This window comes from Chiloscyllium plagiosum, unplaced genomic scaffold (assembly GCF_037043375.1).
Source record: "Chiloscyllium plagiosum isolate Xiang-an unplaced genomic scaffold, Cpla_swu_hap1 HiC_scaffold_26, whole genome shotgun sequence".
NCBI lineage: Eukaryota > Metazoa > Chordata > Chondrichthyes > Orectolobiformes > Hemiscylliidae > Chiloscyllium > Chiloscyllium plagiosum.
In genome coordinates this window covers 15028124-15037000 of record NW_028270164.1, presented here as the reverse complement: position 1 = coordinate 15037000, position 8877 = coordinate 15028124, and positions in this window count along the sequence as shown.

The window sequence follows — 8877 nt, the reverse complement described above, 5'->3', positions numbered from 1 at the left end:
GGGGGAACAGTGCAGCTCGATGTTTGGTGGGACTGACTAAGTTGTCAGGTTGAGGATAATATAAAAAGTGGTCTGTGGGGACAGCTGGACATGGAGTGCCAGGAACATGGAGGTTTAGGAGTCCCCTTGATTACCAGACTGAGAGTTACCTTGCTAAGCATGACTACTAGTTTGAAGACAGAAGTAATCACAAGTGTCCTTAAAGCCACAAGTCGCAGACAATCCAAGATTTCACTGGTTGCACATGGACCTGGAGCTGATTTCCTCTCACCTTGAACTGGAAGGATTCTCCAACTTACTTTTATATGCAGTGCTGCCTCTCTTGGATGATGTGCATATGGGAGGACAAGTTATTGGTAACTATACAGCAATTACAAATTCCTACAATATTGCCTGTGCTGCTTTCATCACAATTATCTTTGTCAAAGACCTCCACGTCTCACAGGATGGAGAAGTCTGCAACAGTCAAAGGTCAGATCCCTTTCAAGGATGGTTGCTAAGAGTGCATGGCGATTCTCTGTGATCATGCCTGATAACTCTGTTACACGACACTCTGACTGACGCTGAACATAGATACAATGCAGAGTCAAAAAGTGTGATGCTGGAAAAGCACAGCAGCCGAGGAGCAGGAGAGTCAACCTTTTGGGTTATGCTAGAAACGTCAACTGTCCTGCTTCTCAGATGCTGCCTGACCGGCTGTGCTTTTCCAGCATCACACTTTTATAACACTGATTCCCAGCATCAGCAGTCCTCACTTTCTCACCGGAACAATGTAACCCATTCTGCAACCAGGCCCATCGTGGAGCAGATAATAAGCCTCCTGAAGTCAAGGTTCCGACGCTTGGACCAGTCCAGGGGAGCCTTGCAGTGCAGTTCAGATAGAATGTGCCACATAATCCTAGCATGGAGTGCCCTACAGCATTGCAGCAGGCATGGAGGAGACACAACAGACTTTGAAGAGCTGTGAGAGCAGTAGTAAACTTCTGAGGAGGATCACCTGGATGACATCACCTTCATGACTGAGCACTGCAGCATCAGACACCATAAGCCAGACAGGACTTAAATGACACCGAGAGTTTCAGTGGATGGGAGCTGGCTGCAGTGGTGAGTCACTGACTGTAATTTTGTTAGTGGTCAAATTGCAAGAAATCTGTTTGTTCCCAGAAGCAAATGCTGCATTTATTCCTTTGTTAATTGTTTATTTTGGCTATTTCTGAATAAAAGTGAAGTTTTTGGAATGTGCAGTCTTTCCGATATGTGCTGGTCTCACATTGAACAATGGGAAAGAGTAGCACTCCCTTACACAGGGGTAAAATGGGATTAGGCTAAAAATGGGATTAGGCTAAAGGTGGGTAAGCTGTGTGCGGCTTGGTTCTTAAATAGCAAAAGCTGTATGAATGTCCATGAGCAGTACAGCCTCCGCCCATAACACCTATGTGCCCAATGAAGTGTGTCCTTTTGGTTCCTGTTCCACTATGTGTGAAGGGCAAATCCTGGCTGGCAAAGCCTGACTTGGCACATGGCTGGAAGTCCTGGCGGTGGTGAGTACTTCCGCTTTTGACAAGAACATTACAACGGGCGGGATGCTGTGGGAATGTGGTGTACAGTGATGAGGCAGATTTCAGAAAGCAATGTGAAAAGTCTCACTGGGCTTCAAGAAGAGAAACCCTTCATGAGATCCGATAAAATTGGTACCTAGCCGATTTCTAGTAAAAGTTATGTCCAGTCCCTTTAAGACCAGTTACCTCCTGGATAAAGAAATGAAAACAAAAATGGAAATCTCTTTACTTTGGTGCACTTTACAATTCAGCTATTAAATTCTACAAGATCACTGTCTGTTCTGAGTGTGTGCCAATGGGAGTGAAGGAGAAAAGAACGAAAACAAGGGAACTGAGTGGAACAGGAAGCAAAACATTGTTTGTAATTTTGGCTTGTCATCTGAGATGGAGGAGACAGTAATTCTATCCCCTGTACACAAAGGACAAGTCAGTGTCAATCAGAAAGAATGCAGCCTGCTTAGATTTGGAGACAACGCTGTAGAATTTGCTTAACAAGGGAGAAGGGAATAGCTTAGTTTAAGCTTATTCTCCCTAACTTTAACAAAATCAACCTTTTTTTTTAATTCATTTGTTGGTTGTGGGCATCACCGGTTCAGCCAGCATTTAGTGTCTATCCCTTTTGCCCTTAAGAAAATGGAAATGAGTTACTTTCTTGAACTGCTGCAGTGTATTTGCTGTGGGTAGATCCACAATGTCATTAGGGAGGGAGTTCCAAGTAACATTTAAGGAACTGATCACTAAGGTACTTGACATAGAGGAAATAAATAGTGCATTACTTTAAACAAACAGAGAACGTTGGAGAATCTTAGCAGATCTGTAGAAAGAAAAGTTATTCCTGCTGAGTTTCTCCAGCATTCTCTATGTTGGTTTGATCATTCCAGTATTTTGCCTTTACTCTGTAACTTAATATTACTTTATACGAGCAATGATGCAGTTGGATTTAATTTAGCTAATTGAACAAAACTTAGCTCATTGAATGTGGAAGTGGGATTTTAATTTTGATAGAATGTCAACACAATGCTCCCAATATGGAATACAACAGTCTGACTTGCCATTAATACAGTGGAAATGTTAGATGGAAATTGGAAAATATTGTTAGTGTAATTAGATTAGTTTTGATGCTAACATTTGTCTTGTGCTCTGTACATGATCTTCTGAAAACAACATGGATAATATCAATGGTTACATCACACTAAGTATTACAAATGTAAGAACAATCACTCCACTGAAGTTAAATTGCAATAAATAAATTCTAACTAGGATATGATACCTGTGGCTGAGTGCAATGAGTGTGCACAGTTAGGTGGGATCAGCACCATACTCCAATGGGATGCGACTCTTTGACCAAAAACTGGGGAGGGACACAGTTGAAAAGTGTGGCACTGGAAAAGCACAGCAGGTCAGGCAGGAGAGTTGACGATTCAGGCATAAGTCCTTCATTCCCTACATTTACCCCTTCACCTAACACTATGGGCAATTTAGCATGGCCAATTCACCTAACCTGCACATTTTTGGACTGTGGGAGGAAACCGCAGCACCCGGAGGAAACCCATGCAGACACGGGGAGAATGTGTAAACTCCACACAGATAGTTGCCTGAGATGGGAATTGAACCCGGGTCTCTGGTGCTATGAGGCAGCAGTGCTAACCACTGTGCCACCGTGCTGCCCATGGTGTCTACAAGTTTATATCTAGGCATTTAGAACAGCACAATGTAATTGCGAAGAGTCAGCATGGCTTTGTGAAAAGGAAATCATGTTTAATTTGTTTATTGGAGTTCTTTGAAGGAGCAACTTGTGTTCTAGAAACAAGGGGGTCTGTAGCTGTACTGTACTCTGATTCCCAAAAGGTATTTGACAAAATCGCACATAAAAAGGTCATTAAGCAATACAGGAAACCCATTGTGTAAATAGTAACATCTCTCTCTCTCTCTCTCTCTCGGGTCATCCTGTCTCTCCTGTGTCTATTGTGTGGGTTTTGTGACTTCAGAGTTTTACTTGGCAAATGTACCAGCACTCTTCACTGTTTAGCCAAGTTAGCAATCTATCTGTGTTTTAGCAGCCAGAAGCTAGCTACCAAGGAGAAAAAGCATGGTAACTAAATTTATAGATGGCATAAAGATAGATCGGAAAATACACTGTGTAGATGATGAAAGGAGGTTTCTGACAAATGTTTATTGGTGACAGGATGAGCAAATGGGGCAGATGAAGCATGATATTGGTGGACTTTGGGACAGGCAACAATGCAAAGTGGCCAAGCAGAGGCTGATAGCCAAGTTCGGTACCCATGGGGATGGCCTCAACCGGGATCTTGGGTTCATGTCACACTACAGGTGACCCCACTACACTATACATTCTCTCTCTCTCTCATACGCACACTATTACATACACACTCATGCAGATCTTCTCTCATACACATACACCCCACACTCTCGCCCCCCACACTCTCACCCATGCATACACCTTCTCACAGGCTTATACTCCATCACCCCCCCCCCCCCCCCCCCCCCCACACACACACACACACACACACACACACACACACACACTTTACCAAACTTTCACACATGCAAATACACTCTGTCTTGTGCACTCACATGCGTGCTCTCTCTCTCTCACACACACACACATGCATGTGCACACACATATTAGTCTGTGGAATGAATTTGTATAGAATTATATTTGCAGATATATTCTATTTTGCTAAAAAAAATATGCACAATCTGCAGGCAGTCAATACATGTAATATTTTGTAAATTCCACTTTGGAAATAGAACCAGTTTGACTCAGGATTAGGATACAGACAGACTCTGACCTCACATCTTTAATGCATTGTCTGAGCTGAGATGTCACCTATTGTTATAAAATCTTAAATTATCTCAAGAATGTGACTTAAAAGTAGTTCTTGGATTTACATATCAATGAACCAAAACCTGTAACCCATTCTAAAAGGTGAAAGATTTTAGCAATCCAAGTTTGTTCAATATATCATTTCAATTGCGTGACACTGTGTAATCCTTTGCTATAAATTCTGTGTCTTATGATCCACAACCACATGATGAAGGAGCAGTCCTCTGAAAGCTAGTGCTTCCAAATAAACTTGTTGGACTATAGCCTGGTGTTGTGATTTTTGACTTTGTCCACCCCAGTCCAACACTGATTCCTCCATATCACTGGAAAATATGAAGTTGTTTACCGTGAAAAATTTTAAAAATGTATTAAATAGAAACAACTTCAAATTTCAAAATGCATAAGTATCTAGATGTTCTGAGTCACAAAAAGTATGCAGATACAGCATGCAATCATGAAGGCTAATGGAATGCTATCCTTTATTACAAGAGGAAGTGAACATAAATGTAACACTTCAGTAACAGGGCATCAGTGAGACTACATCTTGAATATCAAGTGCAGTTTTAATCTCGTTATGTAAGGAAGGATGTGAATGCATTGGAGGTGATTCAGTGGAGGTTTACCAGACTGATATCTGGAATGAGCAGGTTGTATTATGAGGAAAGATTGGACACATTGGCGTTTACAAGACTGAGGGTAGACTTGATTGAAGTACGCAGATCCTGAACGGATCTTGATAAGGTAGATGTGGAAATGACACTTCCTCTTGTGGATCGGTCCTGAAGTAAGGGGCAATGTTTTAAAATTGTGGGTCATCCTTTCTGAATAGAAATGAGGAGAATTTTTTTCTCTAAATGCTGTGTGCCTTTGGAGACACTGTGTATCAGAAGGTGATGGAATCAGAATCATTGAATGTTTTTAAGGTGGAGACAGATTAATCTTGTTAGGCAAAGGAATCAAGTGTTATTGGTAGTAGATGGGAAGGTGGAATTTGAAACAGAAACAGACCAACCATAATTTTATTGGAAATTGGAGCACAGTCAAAGGGCTGAATAGCCTACTTCAACTCCCTACTTTACATGTGCATTCACGCGTTACATTTCTTACCTTACAATGGAGTGAACGTCATTGATAAAGCGGTTGAAGATTGTTGGGCCTAGGACATTGCTCTGAGGAACTCCTGCAGTGGTTACTTGAAGCTGAGATGATTGGCCTTTAATAAGCGCAACCATCTTCTTTTATGTTGCCATGACTCCAATCATGGAGACTTCTGCTGATTCCTAGTGACAAGTTTAATGTGACGCTTTGATGCCAATTATGTTCAGATACACCCTTCTTATCACTCTCTATTCACTCCCAGAATCCAGTTTTTTAATCCACATTTTGGAACAAGGATGCAATGAGTTCTGGAGCTGGGTTGCCTTGGTGGAATCCAAACTAAGCATTGGTGCACAAGTTATTGGTTTGTCAGTACCATCTGATAACATCATTAAAAACACTTTCAACCACTTTATTGATAATTGAGATTAAGCTGATGGGGTGGTAATGACTGGATTGGATTTGTCCTGCTTTGACCGTTAATGCCTCTTAGTGCAGTGTATATCATCTACACACAATGTCCTGCAAGAACTTGCCAAGGCACCTTCAACAATATTTTTCAAACCAGTGACCTCTGTCATTGAGAAGAATAGGTATAGCAAATGCACAAGAACAACATCATCTACAAGTTCCCCTCCAAATCACACACCATCTTAACATGAAACCATTTTGCTATTTGTTCCTCATCGCTCAGTCAAACAGCTGGAATTCCCTTCTCAACACACTGTGGATTGGACCTGTTCCATCCAGCGTGTAATGAATAAAGAAGCCATTTTCTCAAGGGAAATAAATGGGTCAATAAATTCTGATCTTGTCAGTGAATGAATATAAAATCTTCATAATAGACGGGTTCAATTTATCATGTTAAACATTTTTATATGTCCACATAGTTTCATTAAAGATGTCACTTGAAAGTCTCTTGCCCTCTCAAAGTCTTGGGCTTTTTTTGTGCAAAACATTTAAGGTGGGGTTCCTGTATATGGAAGTTTTTAATATACAATTTCCAAGGATACAACATACAGACATCAATAAAATTCATGTTAGCCCAAATGATGATCTGGCAGCAACTTGCTTCACTGTTCAGCAGGAATGGGGCACTTTTTTAGGTTTTATGTTTGTGGACTAGATGTCGGGAACTAAAAATGTCTTTTAATTCCTCCACTTTTTTACGGCTTCAGAGTGGAAGGTAGGGAGCATCGGAAGAACATCATAAAATGCCAGGTTGTATCTGCACGACAGGTTCCCTCTGTCTCTTGCTAACTGGTACACATGTGCCTCTGTCCGCTGACTGTGGTAGCATGAATTCACCATGGCATCTTCATAAAAGATCAGAGAGCTTTGCCTACTTTACAAACTGAGTTGTGCTAATGGTCAGTCATTTGTGACATAACTGGTAGCAAGTTCATCCCAGCCCACACTCGAATGGCTGTTATCATCACTGTGTCCAGATGACCGCAAACTCCATAACCACCCAACTGGAGGTCATCCTGCCATTCACTGAAGCATTCATCACCTTGTCATGACTCATTATGTATCCTGTCAGTGATGAAAACATCTGAATGAAAGTTGAATCGAACATCTAACAATCTCTTTCCAAAATGTAACCCTCCCCTTGGTACGTCCTTATTTCAGTACCTTAACAATCCTAGTTATCTGCTCTTCATATAATGCTGTAGATAGTGAAGCAGTTATGGGGTGATATGTTATGGACAACTTGGGGGTTAGAAGTCATCCATGTTCATTTTTGGATGGCCTCTCTCTTAAGAGAAAGGGAAAGTGCTCAGCACTCAACATGTGGAAGTTAACCCAAACTTCAGAAATCATTTCTTTATGTTGAGAAAGTTTAGGTGATTGTGACTGACAAGGACGCTTCTTTCTAGAGACCAGAGAACTGCATCCTGTTCCTGTCCCTGCTGAATGAGACAGCTACACCTCCGATGAAGAATCTTTAAATGTGACTCTGTGCCCTGAGTCCAGCTCTCAGTCCTTGTCGCTTGCAGCAGCTGCCTTAATCCTTTAACTCTTGCAGCAGCAGTGAATTTTCAGAGGCAATCTGCCTATGGGGATTGCAAGTGGCAGCAAATATCTGCCCCAAGTATGCAATCCTTGTGTGCATTGAGGAGAATTGGCTGACCTCCAACAGGAGTTATACTGACAAGTGTGCAATTTTGAACAATTTTGGTATTAAGTTCACCATAGTGTACAAGCCTCAGTATTGTGAAGTTACCAACATGTACAGCAGTGGAAGATGGAATGGTTAATTTGGACCATCGCCTGTTTGCACTAGATTCTTTAGTTACATTTCCAGCAATCATACAGACTCTTGTGATTATGACCTCTGTAATTCAGATAATAGGTGCGATTGTAATATTTTCTGTCGATGCTTTTACATCTGCTGTTGGCTTCGGCAATCTAAACCCTTAAGGCAGTTAAGGCTTTCAACCAGCTTAAATGATGACAAGCAGTCATGGAACAGAGTTTCAAAAATACTGTATATTTCCATTATTCTCACAGAGCAATGGAACATCATTAGGAAATAGCCTTTGCTAATGGCATTCTACTAAGGAACAGGTTGCTCTTCATGCCAGTAGAAATTCTGTGTTAGAGTTCACCATAAGCAATGGAGGCCCGAGCCACAGATCATTGTTATAATGTAAAAAATACCATAATCAATTTGCAAACTGCAAACTCCCACGGACACCAAGAGAATAATGACCTGATCATCTGTTTGATGTTATTGGTTGAAAAATAAATGGTGTATTAGTTAGGACCCTGAAGAGACGTCTCCTGGTCTTCAAAACACAGCTATGAGCATAATAGCATACAGCAATGTCATTGAAGCATCTGGACAGGTCTTCCTACAGTACAGTCATCCCTTTGTATTGTGCTGAATTGTCAGCTGAAGTTTTATGATCAATTTCTGGACTGGGTCTTGATTCTGCAACCTTCTGACTCAGAGCAAGAGAGCTACCATTTCAGCTGCACTTGGTACTCTCATCTGTTAACAACATGCAGGTATATGAGGAGAAAATGCCACCAGGTGACAAGTGCACCCCAGCACGGAGGGCAAGCCTGCTTTTCTGATGCAAAGCTGTTTAACAGGGAGAAATATAATTCTGAGAAATCTGAACTCAAGTTGTCCAGGCTGCGGGTTTGAGCCCAAGATTGAATAACATCTTTTGCAAGAACCATTCAAACACGACAGTCTCCTGCCAACTCCTAGTGGTTCTAATTCCATTGCTTGAAATGTGGCACTAACAGTTATTTACTTGATAGGCTCGTTCAAGTTGGCCACAAGGCTTGGAATGTGTTGAATGGAAATCTCAGCTGCTGCATTAGTGCTCCTCTTCCTAAATTGATGCTGAGGGCTAT